The 16,764-nt window shown below is 41.4% G+C and overlaps 1 long non-coding RNA gene across 1 annotated transcript; it reads right to left on the reverse strand.

Annotated features, from left to right (window-relative positions):
* Positions 1–9,150: 9,150 nt before the first annotated feature.
* Positions 9,151–13,362, reverse strand: LOC134738797 (uncharacterized). The gene is made up of 2 exons (XR_010124859.1): positions 12,499–13,362; positions 9,151–10,919 (listed from the first exon to the last, which is right to left on the reverse strand). It is a non-coding gene; the product is annotated as an uncharacterized LOC134738797 (long non-coding RNA).
* Between the last annotated feature and the right edge of the window lie 3,402 nt (positions 13,363–16,764).

Raw genomic sequence — 16,764 nt, forward strand, 5'->3', positions numbered from 1 at the left:
TTGGCCATACTCTTAATTTAGAAGGTAGTCCTCATCCTAACCCTGTGGTTTGTCTTATTGTTGGCATAAACACCATTCAGAATAGTTTGAATGATCTGTTTTCTTTACCTGAAACTGTTTCCTTTATCTAGGAACCATGGATGACGGCAGTGGGAAACAAAGCAAAATTTCAAGCCAGCATTTTTAAAAAGCTGGATTATATGCATGTAGCTATTTTACCCTCCAGCAGCTGTAGTTAAAAAATGCATATGCCTATATCAGTTGAAAGAGACATAACAATATAAAGATCAAATTGTCCTGGTAATTTTTTGTTCATGGGACATATTTGGAGTGGGAAGGGGAAAGGACTCAATTTTCCTTACATAAAACAGGATATGAATACTTTTCTAAAAAGTGTTCATGTCTTTACCTAAATTATAAATTCCTTGATAGTTTGTAGGCAATTGTATATACCCTAGCAGATACCAAAATAGAAATTAATTATATGTAGATTTGGAAGATGAATGAAGGTGCATGAATAACCCAGTGGACAATTGATCAAAATTACTTTTGCCATTGAAGGAAAGGAGCTACCGGAAAGAAATTCTAAGGATTAGTGTTATTCTAAAAAAAACTTAAAAAAAATCCTGAATAGATACTCATTTCTGTCATAAGAAGGGCAGAACAGAGAAGGAATAGGATTCACAGAATAAGCCCAATAAAAGAATAAAATAACTTCATTCTCTAAAAATAAAGGACAGCATGTAAGGTGGGTGAAGGTGAGAACCTTTTGGATATCTTGGATAAGAACACTTAAGTTTGTCTGCAGATCTGTCATCTTGGAGAGCTGCTACTGTTTTAAAGATCCTGGCTCATCTGTGGTATGCTGAATTGGAACATATGATTTATCTTCATCATTCCTTCTCACCTGGGGTTAAGACCCTCATCCTCTCCTGTACTCAGTTCCTTCCCTTGATCTAATAAAGATATATCCATGTCAGAAACAGTCCTGCTCACAAGGAAAAATAAAGTGGAAATTTGCCATAAAGTGGCTGCCTCAAAATTGAAACCCAAACTCTGGGTTATTGAGTGATTACAACAAATAGTTTTTGAGCATCTGCACTGTTGCAGACACTTGTGCACACAGGATACACTGATGAACAAAACATAAAGTTGTGGCCTGTAACAGGGTGGATTCAGTACAGATGCTCTGCAGTTAAGAGTATAAGAAATGGACTCTTCTTCAACCTGGACTTCAGATTCTCTCTACTTCTTGCCTTGTGAATCTGCACATCCTATCATAGCAGTCATAGCATCCTACTCCCTGAACACATAAATCAGGGTGCGCTACTGGGCTTCCCAGGCCTGTCCTTGGGACCAGGTATTGAACTCACCTTTCAGAAGTTGGCATCCCATCTAAATAAATTTAACTGGATACTCAATTCCAGGTTGCCTCTTTCAAAAGGCACATTGCCCCTTGCCTTCATAATGATGCTTCTTCCTAAGGGCTCAGTGTGGGGTAGAGTGCGCGGCCATCTTATTTTTTTGCTCAGGCTGTTAAAAGTTTTTATAATTTTCTGATAATTTATCTAGTTCGCGCAGTGACTGAGGTTCCCTGAAATTAATTCACTGTCTTCCAACGCCGTGGTAACAGCCCTTCCTTCCGGGTTCTCTGGTGGGAGTCGCCGAGATGGGCGTGGCCATGATACGTCACAGTGCGAGGCCGAGGGAGGAACTCTGTCGTCTGGGAATGCATGGTTTCCCGGCCAGACGCCGAGGGCCCTCAAAGTCCCTAGCAACGGCTGCGGAGGCAGATGTAAGTCGTTTTGGACGCAGGCTTAGTGTTTGGTCCCAGCGTTCGGTGGAGTCCGGAGAGACTCAGGATCAGATGGGTCGGGGTCTGGATGTGGCTCCAAGTGAAAGGCCTGTGGGGGTCAATGAAGGGGAGCCCCCTGTTCTGAGACCATGTGGGACCTTGCGTCCTGGGGTTCTCTCTGGGTTTACTCAATGGAGAAGTCTGGCTTTGGTGATAGGGCGCCTGGCGGTCAGTAATTAAGAGACTGGAAGATATTAACGACCTACTGTCAAGGTTTATGGTCGTTGAGGGAATGCCGTGGGAATCAGTGGTTGAGAAACGGGGTAGGAAAGTGTGTATCAAGGAATGAACTTGGTGTCCAGTCCGGGTTTGCAATTTAATGTGATAGAGAAGCTTGGGGCTGGAGAAGGTTTTCGTGAAAGAGGTTTCAGTTTGAGGTTTCAGATTTAATTTGGAGTCAATGTTTGAGGAGGCCTGTACGTGTCTGTGGTTTAGGGGCCTGAGGAGTCTGGAGCTTTGGAGGCCCAAGAGCCCTGGAGAGTGGGTGGGTTGAGGCTTAATAATTGACTGCTGGTTACAGTTGTGATTAAAGCTACATTTACCTAGTGGATCTACATGCAGTTCAGTTCTTCAAGTCCAAGTCCGTCTTAAAAATAACAATGGAAAACATTTCCCTTCCTATATTCATATCATTGTCTACAAATTTCTGGACGAGGTAATTATGAGTTTGCTACTAAAGTCGAGCTTTTTTCTCTCTAGTTCCCAACTTTACCATGTCGTTTTCATAAATATTTTCTTTCAGATTTATTCCAACACAAGAAAAAAATCTCTGTTACCCACACTTCTGATTCTTATTGAGGAGCATTTTTTTTCATTTCATCCTACAGTTTTTCACAATTGCAATACTTTGGGTAAATATTTGATTTCATCACTTAAATTCTCATCACAAACATACATACATGTATGTATGTATATATAGTATATATCTCCATATTTCTATCTCTATATACATCTATGTATCTATCATCTATCTATCTATCTGTCTGTCTATCTATCTATACAGAGAGAGTCAGTCTTGCCCTGTCTCCCAGGCTGGAGTACAGTGGTGCCATCAGCTCACTGTAACCTTGAACTCCTGGGTTTAAGGGATCCTCCTACCTCAGCCTCCCAAGTAGCTGGACTACATATAAAATTTTTCAATGGCAGTATCACATCAGAAGGTTGTACCAGTGGCTTACTAAATGGAGTCACATTAAATGTTTGCCTTAATTAGGGTGGAATTGACATGTATAAAATATTCAATTCTATTTCTATATTTTTTCTCTATATATAACATTCTGATACTCTAATTACTCAAGTTCTTCCATTCCTAACCCCAAGATTTGTGGTTCACTTTTTTATGTCCTAGACCTTATGGTTACATTTATTCTTAAGAGCTTATACTGTTTTTTCATAATTCCTCTAGAAGAGGAAGTCATTTTTTAAAAATTGAGACAGAGTCTCACACTGTTGCCCAGGCTAGAGTATAGTAGTATGATCTTGGCTCACTGCAACCTCCGCCTCCCAGGCTTACGGGATTCTCCCACTTCAGTAGCTGGGACTACAGGCACTCGCCACCACGCCCAGCTAATTTTTGTATTTTTTGTAGAAATGAGGTTTCACCATGTTGCCCAGGCTGGTCTTGAACTCCTGAGCCCAAGCGATCCACCTGATGCATTACCTGCCTCAGACACCAAAGTGCTAGGATTACAGGCATGAGCCACTGCTCCTAGCCAAGCATTTCTTAAATCCAAATATTTGCTGGAGTATGCGTACCTAATGCATGTATTAAGGCCTATCCCTCTGAGAGTCTGGGCTGATAGATTTGGAGTACAATCCCTGCAGAGTGTTGACAAAATTCTTTAGGGGATGCTGTTGTGACATACTTGGTAACTCACAGCACTAATATATGCTAAAATGGATGGAATTTTGTGAGAAACAAGAAAATATCTTCTAGTAGTGATGTTTTTTGTAACAAATATATGAAATATCTGTATGTAATACAGGATTTGAACACAAGGTATTGTTGGAATTCTAGGTTGTGTGAAGTTACATGTCAAGATGTTACTGAAATGCCAGCGGTTCAGTCTAGGTCCCATTGCTTGCCACACAGAAAGACAATCACTGAGACAATGAGTATTGCGAGAGAAGAAAGGCTTTTTTGGGTAACATCAGGTGGGAGAGGAAAATAAATATCAAATCTGTCTCCCCACAACTGACTAAAATTGGTGGCATATATAACAGGCAAGGAATATAAAACAGGAATTAGGGGAGGGTAAGGAAGAGGCATTGGCCAACAGGAATCAGGTGGTCAGTTAGGCAATCATGATGGATGAGGGGTCTGCCATTGCATTGTCTAGATGCAGTGATCTGGTAAGTTTCAGGTCATTGATACTATCTGGGAGGCCTGATGGTTGGTTTCATGAGAAACAAACTCAGATAAAATGAATATAAATTTCAAGCTTAAGACTAGGAGGTTCAATTACTATATTTATTCAAAAAGACTGTTAACATCAGTTTTGTGGGGAAATCAGGCCAGTTTAAAAAATGATCAGCAAAGATAGGGAATATGGTAGAAATGTAAAGGAAATAGAGGTTAAAGTGATATATAGAGCATAGGGAATGATGGCATGATATGTAAAAGGCATGTCTAAATTTTGAATAAAGATAATGAAGGGCAGAGAATGAAGAGATTAAATGGAAAATTTGTCAGGCCATGGGGGAGAATGCCAAAAGATTTGGTCTGAAGCCAGCCATGTGAAAGCCAATGTTAGAAGGTGTCTGTGGGGGAAGTAGTAAAATGCAAATGTGGATAAGTGGGGTAATCATAGCAACATTAACTTTTATTGCCAGGCCGACTGGATTTTGTGTTAGTAATTGAGGTAGCATGGTAGAGGGTAGGTTTCTTTTGTATTTTTCTAGCCTATGGGTAGTCTTATCTTTCACCCAGTGACAGCAATGATGCAATAATAAGGAACAGCCAGAGTTTCATATATAAATATATATATAAATTATATATATATATTTTTTGAGATGGAATCTCACTCTTTCACCCAGGCTAGAGTGCAATGGTGTGATCTCAGCTCACTGCAACCTCTGCCTCCTGGGTTCAAGCGATTCTCCCGCCTCAGCCTCCCTAGTAGCTGGGATTACAGGCGCCCACCACCACGCCCAGCTAATTTTTTGTATTTTTAGTAGAGATGGGGCTTCACCATGTTGGCCAGGTTGGTCTCGAACTCCAGACCTCAGGTAATCCACCCACCTCAGCTTCCCAAAGTGCTGGGATTACAGGCGTGAACCACCGCTTTACGTTCTGGCTGGGGAAAACAAAATAAAAACACAAGCAAACTGAAAAATGAGGTGGCTGCAGATTATGAGAGAAAACACACACTGCCTATATCCAATCAGGGAAATAAGCAGACACGCTTGTTTTAAACAAATATCTTGGGAGAGGCAAGTCAGAATGTCAGATTTTGACTTCAATGTATCTGTGACACTCTTAGATGGTCATCCTGTTTTAAAACGCATCCCTTTTCTTCATCCTGTATCATCAAACTAATTTTCCCAAAGCACCAATCTCACATTTAGAGGGAAACTTATTCTCAATGTCCAACCTTTAGCCTCACTGGGGGCACATTCTCCTGTGCTTCTAAAGAAAGAGGGAAGGATGAGAAACAATGATCATTTGGAAAGTTTGCAGTAGGCCAATGAACCATGTAGACCTCTCCAGAAGCAGATGTGCTTCTGAATAGGATAAGATGTGTTACTGAATGGGTGCTGCTGCTGATGCCCACATGTGTTGTCTGTCACCTTCTTCAATCACATTTGGCATGTAGTACCTACACAGATGTCAGATCTGAATTTTTCCCATTTCATTGTCCCTAATACACTGATCCCTTGTCATGTAACTAATAGCATCTTCTATAATTCTACAATTATGTCTTGGTTGGCATCACACAAGGGGCCTAAGGGACCCCCTTCTTCCTTTTAAACCAAGACTCATGCCACCTTTACATATTTCTTAGAAAGGAGGATATGTAATGGAGGAAGACAAGGCTCACCGATGAGTTCAAAACAAGGGGACGAAGAAAGTGAGGAATTAAGGTTTGCTCCAAAGTATTTTGCTTGAGTCAAGAGACTCTTTTTTTTTTGAAAGATATATTTAACATTTTACATTATGTATATAATAGTCAAAAAGTCTTTTATCTCAGTCAATGAGTATTTTATTTCAGTGAAAGGGTCTTATATATCGGGGACATCTGGCCTGGGATCTAGGAAACATGGAAGGAAATTAATCTGTAATAAAATGTTAGTAATTAAGAGCTCAAGCTCTATGACTCAGTCTCCAAAGTCAACTTTCCTCAAGTCCTAGTAACTTTTAGACACCACCAATAGACAGACTATTTTCTTTTAGGCTCAACTTTCTTTACATAAGACATGTGAATCCACACGTCTATGCCTTCTACATTTTAGTGCAAGGATTAGTAAGAAGTATCTAATAGAGCACTTTCCAGTTTGGTTAAAGGGAGTCCTTTAACCAAATATCATTTTAGATATCATTTCCAATAGAAAAAAATCTCCTGGCTGAAGTTCATGGGTTTTAAGTTCTTTGTTTCCTGGGAGTTCACTATAAAAAGAGTCTTTTTTCAAATTATGATTTTTAGTTAGTTGTTTTATAAAGATGTCAGAAAAATATGTCTTCTTTTAGCATTATGGATTTATACTTTCCTGGGGATAATTTCATGCATCTACCTGTTATTATCTCAATTGAGGAAAACTGATGTCTACCAAAAGGGGTGGATTTTAGGTTAAGCAAAACCAGTGGAAGAGCCCTTGGCCAAGACATGTTAAAAGCCTGGGTTAATTTTGCCAATTGAATTTTAATTATTTTGTTTATGCATTCTACTAATGCAGATGACTGAGGGGGATATGCAGAATGGAAGTGTTAAAGAATTGGCCATATTTTACATAGTGACTGAATTACATGTGCAGTGAAATGAGTACCTCTGCCCCTGTGAAGTTCTAGAAAGACTCCTCAAGTCTAATTTTTCAAGGAGAATTTTACTTAATGTTAGGGCTGTTGCTCTTCTGCATGGAAATGCTTCTACCCAATGAAACTATACGGACTTTCATTACTAGAACAAACTTGTATCCTTGTGATGGGGTAGTCAAATAAAATCTGCCACACCTCAAAGGGGGCTTCAGGTAAAGAAAAATGTTCTTAGGAACTATGTAAATGTTTCCCTGGATTATATTTTGGGAAAATATGGCAGCGACTAAATGCTTTATGAGCTACAGTTGAAGAAACTTTTCAAAATACTATTTTTCTCAAGTAACCACTTTATCAGGGCTATGGTGAATTAAATCAGTCCATAGGGTTGAAAATGATGACTGTAATTCAGTAGGAAGTATAGGCAAGTTGTTTAGTCCACACCATATTTCACCTTTTTGTTTTATATTTTCTAATTCTGTTTTTAGAGCTCTGGATTGGGTTAATTTATGTCAAATTCGGGGGCTTCTTTCAAAGTTAATATGAATTGTTTTTATTGCCTAGATGTATTTAGGCAGTCCTCACTGTAACCTTATGAGCTAGCTGACTTCCTTCACTTTCTGGAGTATCTGATTTGGAATTTTTTGGAGTATCTGATTTGGATTTTAATAATATGTAGTGAGTTTTATAATAATGTTTTTTAATAATAAAGAGATAAGGTATCCATTTTTTATGGACTGGCCGGAAGAGGTTCAGGACCCTCCTTATTTATTTTCACAGTATTACAAAGTCACGAATGACTTCAAAGGTATATCTGTTGCCTGTATATAAATTAGCAGTTGTTCATTTTGCCAATTGACAAGCTCTAATTAATGCTGTCAACTTGGCTTGTTAAGCAGAGATTGCTTCTAGAAGGTAAGAACTCTATTTTTTCCCTGCTTGTAAATTTGAGATTAATCTTTAAGTAAGATCTGTCTGTAAATCAAACCACACCAGTGTTACTAAGATGAGTTTCTTGCAGGTTTGTCCTAGGAGAGAAAAGCTGACCAGTTAAGGTTATGCAATCATGAGGCATTTCATCCAAATTTAGGGGGAGAAGAGTAGCAGAATTTAGGTTATTACATGTACAGATTGTCATGAGGTGCAGAAAGAAGTTAAGACTTCTAAAGGGACTAGCTTGCTAACTAAATAATTCTGAGCATGAAGTGAATTTAGAAGTGCTTCCAGGCTGGCATGCTGGCTCATGCCTGTAATTCTAGCACTTTGGGAGGCCAAGGTGGGTGGATTCCTTGAACTCAGGAATTCGAGACCAGCCTGGGCAACATGGTGAAACCCTATCTCTACTTAAAATACAAAAATTAGTCAGGGGTGGTGGCAGGCACCTATAGTCCCTGCTACTCAGAGGGTAAGGTGGGAGGATGGCTTGAGCCCAGGAGGTGGAGGTTGCAGTGAGCCAAAATCACACCACTGCAGTCCAGCCTGGGCAACAGAGCCAGACCCTGTCTCAAAAAAAAAAAAAAAAAAATTATGCAATCACGAGGCATTTCATTCAAATTTAGGGGCAGTTTCATATGAGGTGCAGAAAGAAGTAGGACTTCTAAAGGGACCAGCCTGCTAACTAAATATTTCTGAGTATGGAGTGAATTTAGAAGTGCTTCCAAGCTGGGTGTGGTGGCTTATGCCTATAATCCTAGCACATTGGGAGGCTGAGGCAAGAGGCTTTCTTGAGTTAAGGAATTTGAGACCAGCCTGGGAAACATAAGGAGACACTGCTGCCTCCAGAAAAAAAATTTAAAAATTAGCCAGGCATGTTGGCATGCACCTGAAGTCCCACCTAGGTAGGAGGCTGAGGTGGGAAGATTGCTTGAGCCCAGGAGGTTTACTAGTAGGGTGATTGCTGTATTAACCCCATGCAGGCTGGTAGTCCTCTAGCCACTGAATCCAATTGCTGACTGTAGTATTATACAGGTCTATTTTGGGCCCCATGTTTTTGGGTCATAATGCCTAGGGTATTTTCTTGATCTTCCTCTACAAACAATGTAAACAAAATAATTTGGATTTCCTAGTACTGGGGCATCTATGAGATCCTTTAAATTGTTCCTAACATTAATTGATATTTCTCTGTCCAATCCAGAGAGTCTGCTTATCTCATTTTAAAAGGGTATAGAAAGGTAAGCTTTTAATGAAAAATTCAGAATCTAATTTCCGCAATAATTTTCCAGTTCCAGAAATCCTCTTAGGTGTTTTCTTAGTTTTTAGGGTAAGCAAGGAAAATATTTGTTTTATTCTATTTGCATCAATAAAAAGGCCTTTCTTGGACAATAGATAACTCTAAATATTTTACTCGTTGTTGACAGAACTCAAGATTTTTTATTGGAGACCCCATGTCTCTTTGAAAGCAATTTTTGTAACAAGTGAATCCCATCTTTTTGTAGCAGCTTTCTCATCTTCTGAACAAAGAAGGAAATCATCCACATATTGTATTATAGTTTTCAAAAATGCAGCATATAAGACATTTGGTTTCAATATTTCTGAGAAATAAGTTGGACTCTGAGTATATTCCTGAGGCACAATCATCCATGTCCATTGTTTGTCTTTCCATGTGAAGCCAGTAGTGTGGGGGAAAGAGAGATCAGACTGTTCCTATATCTATGCAGAAAGAAGAAGACATAAGAAACTCCATTTTATTCTGTACTAAGAAAAATTCTTCTGCCTTGAGACGCTGTTAATCTGTAACCCTAGCCCCAATCTTGTGCTTGCAGAGACATGTGCTCTGTTGACTCAAGGTTTAATGGATTTAGGGCTGTGCAGGATGTGCTTTGTTAAAAATGTGTTTGAAGGTAGTATGCTTGGTAAAAGTCATCACCATTCTCCAGTCTCAAGTACCCAGGGAAAAAATGCATTGCAGAAGGCCACAGGGACCTCTGCCCTAGAAAGCCTGGGTATTGTCCAAGGTTTCTCCCCACTGAGACAGCCTGAGATATGGCCTCATGGGAAGGGAAAGACCTGACCATCCCCCAGTCCGACACCCATAAAGTGTCTGGGCTGAGGAGGGTTAGTGAAAGAGGAAGATCTCTTTGCAGTCGAGATAAGAGGAAGGCATCTGTCTGCTGCTCATCCCTTGGAATGGAATATCTCAGTGTAAAACCTGATCATACATTCTATTTACTGAGATAGGAGAAAACTGCCTTATGGCTGGAGGTGAGACATGCTGGGGGCAATACTGCTCTTTACTGCATGGAGATGCTTGTGTAAAGTCAAACATAAATCTGGCCTACGTACACATCAAGGCACAGCACCTTTCCTTAAACTTATTTATGACAGAGTCCTTTGCTCACATGTTTTCTTGCTGACCCTCTCCCCACCATTACCCTATAGTCCTGCCACATCCCCCTCACCAAGATTATAAAGATAGTGGTCAATAAATACTGAAGAAACTCAGAGACCAGTGCTGGCGCGGGTCCTCCATATCCTGAGTGCTGGTCTCCTAGGCCAACTATTCTTTCTCTATACTTTGTCTCTGTGTCTTATTTCTTTTCTCAGTCTCTCGTCTCATCTGATGAGAAACACCCACAGGTGTGGAGGGGCTGGCCCCCTTCATCTGGTGCCCAATGTGGGTGCTTTTCTCTAGGGTGAAGATATGCTAGACTGTGGTCATTGAGGACAAGTCAACGAGAGATTTCCAGGTACATCCATGGTCAGCCTTGTGGTAAGCTTGTGCGCTTGGAGGAACCCAGAGTAAAAATGGGACAAACTGATAGTAAATATGCCTCTTATCTCAGCTTTAGTAAAATTCTTTTAAGAAGAGAGGGAGTTAGAGTCTCTACAGAAAATTTAATCACTCCATTTCAAATAATAGAACAATTCTGCCCATGGTTTCCAGAACAGGGAACTTTAGATCTAAAAGATTGGGGAAAAATTGGCAAAGAATTAAGCAAGTAGGGAGGGTAAAATCATCCCACTTACAGTATGGAATGATTGGGCCATTATTAAAGCAGCTTTAGAACTGTTTCAAATAGGAGAAGATAGCTTTTCAGTTTCTGATGCCCCTGCAAGCTGTGTGATAGATTGTGAAGAAGAGGCAGGGACAGAATCCTGGAAAGGAATGGAAAGTTCACATTGTAAATATGTAGCAGAGTCTGTAATGGCTCAGTCAATGCAAAATGTTGACTACAATCAATTACAGGAGGTAATATATCCTGAAACATTAAAATTAGAAGAAAAAGGTCCAGAATTAGCAGGGCCATCAGAGTCTAAACCAGGTTGGCCAACTCCTTTTCCAGCGGTTCAGATACCTGTAACATTACAACCTCAAATGCAGGTTAGACAAGTACAAACCCCAAGAGAATATCAAATAGAAAAAGACAGAGTCTCTGTCACAGCAATGCCAATCCAGATACAGTACCCACAATATCAGTCGGTAGAAAATAAGACCCAACAGCTGGTAACCTATCAATACTGGCCGCCAGCCGAACTTCAGTATCGGCTGCCCCTAGAAAATCCGTATGGACAGCCTGACACCTGTAAAGGGTCTGGGCTGAGGAAGATTAGTGAAAGAGGAAGGCCTCTTTGCAGTTGAGATAAGAGGAAGGCATTGGTCTCCTGCTCGTCCCTAGGAATGGAATGTCTTGGTGTAAAACCCAATCGTACATTCTGTTTACTGAGATAGGAGAAAACCGCCTTATGGCTGGAGATGAGACATGCTGGTGACAATACTGCTCTTTACTGCACTGAGATGTTTGTGTAAAGTCAAACATAAACCTGGCCTACGTACACATCAAGGCACAGCACCTTTCCTTAAACTTATTTATGACACAGAGATGTTTGCTCACGTTTTCCTGCTGAACTTCTCCCCACTATTACCCTATAGTCCTGCCACATCCCCCTCTCTGAGATGGTAGAGATAGGGATCAGTAAATACTGAGGGAACTCAGAGACCAGTGCTGGCACGGGTCCTCCATATGCTGAGCGCCGGTCCCCTGGGCCCACTGTTCTTTCTCTATACTTTGTCTCTGTGTCTGATTTCTTTTCTCAGTCTCTTGTCCCACCTGACGAGAAACACCCACAGGTGTGGAGGGGCTGGCCCCCTTCAGCTGTACACAAGCAAACACCAGAGTCTCCATTCTCAGGTTCCATTACTGTAGGCTGTACATTTTATTCTTATTCTGCCCCTTCTGAGATATCTTGTGGTCTTATACGCTACCAGGAATTTGCAAGTACTTTCCTTTCTTGTGAAGTGTTTGGCACACAGGAAAAAATGAGGGAATATTAGTTACTATACTTGTCCTTTCATGAATCATTTGAAATGTCACTTCTTCAGACAGCATTCTGGGATGCCTCTCAGTTTTGTCTTATTTATAATAATGCAATCATTAAATATAAAATTGTAACTCTTAAGTGGGGCTAAGGAAGGGAACTATAGAAGGCATTCAATAGGGAAATAGAGGAAGCATCTCTCTTCTGGGGATAATTGAAGATCATTTTTCCTGATGATCATCTGCTCACTTAACTGCTGTTCAGAATGGACTGTGAGTTCCACAAAGGCAGAACTCTATAATTTTTTTTTAGCCCCAGTGCTCAGAACAAAAACTGGAACACAGCACTTCAATAATAAGACTATTGAACAAATAACCATATTTGGCTGACAGGCTACAGTCTTTCCTTCTTCACTTACCCTCAAGGTGCTGTGCTGCTACTCAGTGATAATTAAACATAGAAAAGATGCAGCTGGGTGCAGTGGCTCACACCTGTAGTCCCAGCACTTTGGGAAGCCGAGGCGGTGTATCACAAGGTCAGGAGATAGAGACCATCCTGGCCAACATGGTGAAACCCCATCTCTACGAAAAATACAAAAAAATTAGTTGGCTGTGGTGGCACGTGCCTGTAGTCCCAGATACTCAGGAGTCTGAGGCAGGAGAATCGCTTGAACCTGGGAGGCGGAGGTTGCAGTGAGCTGAGATCACGCCACTGCACTCCAGCCCGGCAACAGAGCAAGACTCCGTCACAAACAAACAAAACATAGAAAAGATGCAAAAGAGTGTATGCTGTATGCCACCTTTTGAAAAAAGGACAAATAATAATATATACTTGTATTATAAAAAGAAACACTGGACAGATTCACAGTAAACATGTTTATCTGTAAAAGCTAGAAGGTCGGGGAAAACTAGGATTGAGAACAGGATAAGATATTCACAAATATGCTTTTGTACAGCTTTAAGTTTTGAATCGCATGACTACGTGACCTAGTCAAACTATTTCAGAGTAAAAATAAACAGCCAGTAGAGTCTCTATTGCCCTAGGAGTGGAGGCTGATCACAGGGTAATCTAAGGATGAGATCATAAAGTAAAACAAACCCTCCAAGCAAAAAAAAAAAAAGTTTTAGATGCCAGAAAACATTTGAATCTACAGCCTGCCACTTGGCAGCTAAGTAGCTTGAAAGCTGTGGGAGCAACACTCCTTAATTCAACCAAATACTACCTCAGCATCTGCGAGGTGCCTGATCTAGTGCCCAATGTTGGAGATGAAATGTGAGGAAAAAACAGACCTACTCTCTTGAAGGGGGCCAGCCCCTCCACCCCTGTGGATATTTCTCATCAGGTGGGATGAGAGACTGATAAAAGAAATAAGACACAGAGACAAAGTATAGAGAAAGAACAGTGGGCCCAGGGGAACGGTGCTCAGCATACGGAGGACCCACACCAGCACTGGTCTCTGAGTTCCCTCAGTATTTATTGATCACTATCTCTACTATCTCAGTGAGGGGTATATGGCAGGACTATAGCGTAATAGTGGGGAGAGGGTCAGCAGCAAAACGTGAGCAAAGGACTCTGTGTCATAAATAAGTTTAAGGAAAGGTGCTGTATCTTGATGTGTACATAGGCCAGATTTATGTTTGACTTTACACAAACATCTCAGTGCAGTAAAGAGCAGTATTGCTGCCAGCATGTCTCACCTCCGGCCATAAGGCAGTTTTCTCCTATCTCAGTAAATAGAATGTACCATCGGGTTTTACACCGAGACATTCCATTCCCAGGGACGAGCAGGAGACAGAGGCCTTCCTCTTATCTCAACTGCAAAGAGACCTTCCTCTTTCACTAATCCTCCTCAGCCCAGACCCTTTATGGGTGTAGTGCTGGGGGACGGTCAGGTCTTTCCCTTCCCATGAGGCCATATCTCAGGCTGTCTCAGTGGGGAGAAACCTTGGACAATACCCAGGCTTTCTTGGGCAGAGGTCCCTGCGGCCTTCCGCAGTGCATTTATTCCCTGGGTACCAGAGACTGGAGAATGGCGATGACTTTTACCAAGCATACTGCCTGCAAACACATTTTTACCAAAGCACATCCTGCACAGCCCTAAATCCATTAAACCTTGAGTCAACAGAGCACATGTTTCTGCGAGCACAGTGTTGGGGCTAGGGTTACAGATTAACAGCATCTCAAAGCAGAAGAATTTCTTAGTACAGAACAAAATGGAGTTCCTTATATCTACTTCTTTCTTCATAGACACAGTAACAGTCTGATCTCTCCTTCTTTTCCCCACTCTCTCTGCCTTCAGAAAGTTTAGAATCCAGATGGGGAATGCACAGTGAAATCTACAAAATGTTAAACTGCAATTCCCCTAAGTGCTAGGAAGAAGAGGAACATGATCCTATGGAAGGCCAGACTGGTGAGGGAAAGCTGCTCTGAATTAGTGATGTTTGAAGATGATGAAGGAGGAAAAATGCAGAAAATGGGGGGAAAGAAAAGTTCAGGCAGAAGAAAGAGCATGCACAGAGGCCTCAAGGTGATGAAAGGATGTCAGCAGCATATGAGGGGCCAAAAGAGAGCCAGTGTGTCAGAACAGGGAGAGCAAGGTGGAGTATGGGAGAGGGAAGAAAGAACCAGAACATGCAGACTTGATGACCATTTTAAGGATGTTTGCCATTGTCCAGACCCCAAGCAGAACAGTCATTGCAAGTTTCAAAGTTTAAAGCAAGAGAGTTTTGTAATCACAGCTCTATTAAGCTTAAAAAGTATGCTATATGAGGAATCCTTGGATCACTGCATGGCAACCTTTTTGTCATCAACTCACAGTTTTGATTAAGTTCAGGCACACCTATGCCTGAACTTGATTCCTCCTCTTCCCCTCACTGGGACTAATAACATTACTTGTATTAATTGTGTTTCTTGCTAGACACTGTTTTAAGTACTTTACATTTACTTCTCACAACAAACCTGAGGCAGATATTTTAAAGCTAAAGTCAAGACCTTGGTAAATTTGTTGCTCTATGGCACACGGCTTGGGCATGGCAGGGCAGGATTCAAACTAGGCAGTGTGACTTCAGGATGCATTCCAAATCACTATGCAGGACTGCCTCTTGGCCCAGGAGGGACTGAGGTCATGGGAGCAGATGAAGGGTGATCTTCATTAAAACCATAAGGATCCTGGGTTTGGGAGCAGACACAGTGTGTACCAAGCTTAGGTATGCACTGAGCCTCCTTCATCTGGGAGGTCAAGCTCTGAAAGGTACGTTAAGCAAGTGCTCAGGGTAGGCCTGGCCAACTCATCCTTAGACCCTGATAGAGCATAAGCGACCTGACCTTACCATGGAAGGATGTGCAGATTCACAAAGGCCAGATGTGGATAGGGCCTGGTTGGTGGAGCGCCCGTTTCTGATTCTTTGCTGGAGAGTATCTGCTCTGAATCTATCCCATTATAATGTGGGGGTAATGATGGGGCACTAAACCAGGATTTAGGGCAAAGATGCACAAAATTAGGTGTGCACAAGAAAGCCCTCATTACAAATGCGGAGTGCCAGGTTCCAGCCCCAGAGGATCTGGTTTAGGAAGTCTAGGGGTGACTCAGGGATTTGCATCCTTTTAAATTTCTGAGAAACTTGGGGCAAGAAGCTCACAGACAACAATTACAAACACTCCTGGAGTATTCTGTGCTTACAAATGCTGTAACAGGCTCTCCTCAGTACACTTAGGTCTTGGCTCAAATTACATCCAGAAAAGCCTTCCCCTGGAGAAAAAAAAAATATATTTTTAAAAGCCCCCATCACTACCTATGCATTAGTATCCACTACTAGTCTTTTTCTCCTTCCTAACATCGTACAATCTGTTTCTCTGCCTCACTCAATGGTAAGGTTTATAAAGGTTATTCCTTTGCCTGTATTGTTCATCGATCCATCCTACTGTATCTAAAACAGTGCCTTGCACAGTGATGCTACATAAAAGTTATTTAGTGGCCAGGCGCAGTGGCTCATGCCTGTAATCCCAGCATTTCGGAGGCCGAAGTGGGTGAATCACGAGGTCAGGAGTTTGAGACCAGCCTGGCCAACATGGTGAAACTCCATCACTACTACAAATACAAAAAATTAGCTGGGCGTGGTGGCAGGCACCTGTAATCCCAGCTACTCGGGAGGCTAAGGCAGGAGAATCGCTTGAACCCGGGAGGCGAAGGTTGCAGTGAGCTGAGTTCGTGCCACTGCATTCCATCCTGGGTGACAGAGCAAGGCTCCATCTCAAAAAAAATGTTACCTAGTAACCCAGGATTTCTGTTGAATTCTGACCTAGCCACAACAAAGCAAATTTCCCTTTATTTTCCTATGAGCAGCACTTACTGTAACTTGGACAGTGTATCCATATGGGATGAAGGTTAAAAAACTGGATAAACAAGGCCAAGAGACCTACTTCCAGAAAAGTGAGAAGAATGATGAAGATAAATCATGTCTCAAAAAAAAAAAAAAAAAGAAAAAGAAAAATCACGTCTCAGTTCAGCAGGTCACAGAGAAGCTGAGATCTCTGAAATGGTAACTCTAGCAGGTGATAGGTCTTATGGACAAATAAAAGGGTCGTCTCTAAGACGTCCCAAAAGAAACTCATCTCCTCCCATCTGTTACAGTCTCATCCATTCTCAGAGACTAAGATTTTCCTCCTCCTTTGTGTTCTACTTATT

This window comes from Pongo pygmaeus, chromosome 20 (assembly GCF_028885625.2).
Source record: "Pongo pygmaeus isolate AG05252 chromosome 20, NHGRI_mPonPyg2-v2.0_pri, whole genome shotgun sequence".
Classification (NCBI taxonomy): Eukaryota; Metazoa; Chordata; class Mammalia; order Primates; family Hominidae; genus Pongo; species Pongo pygmaeus.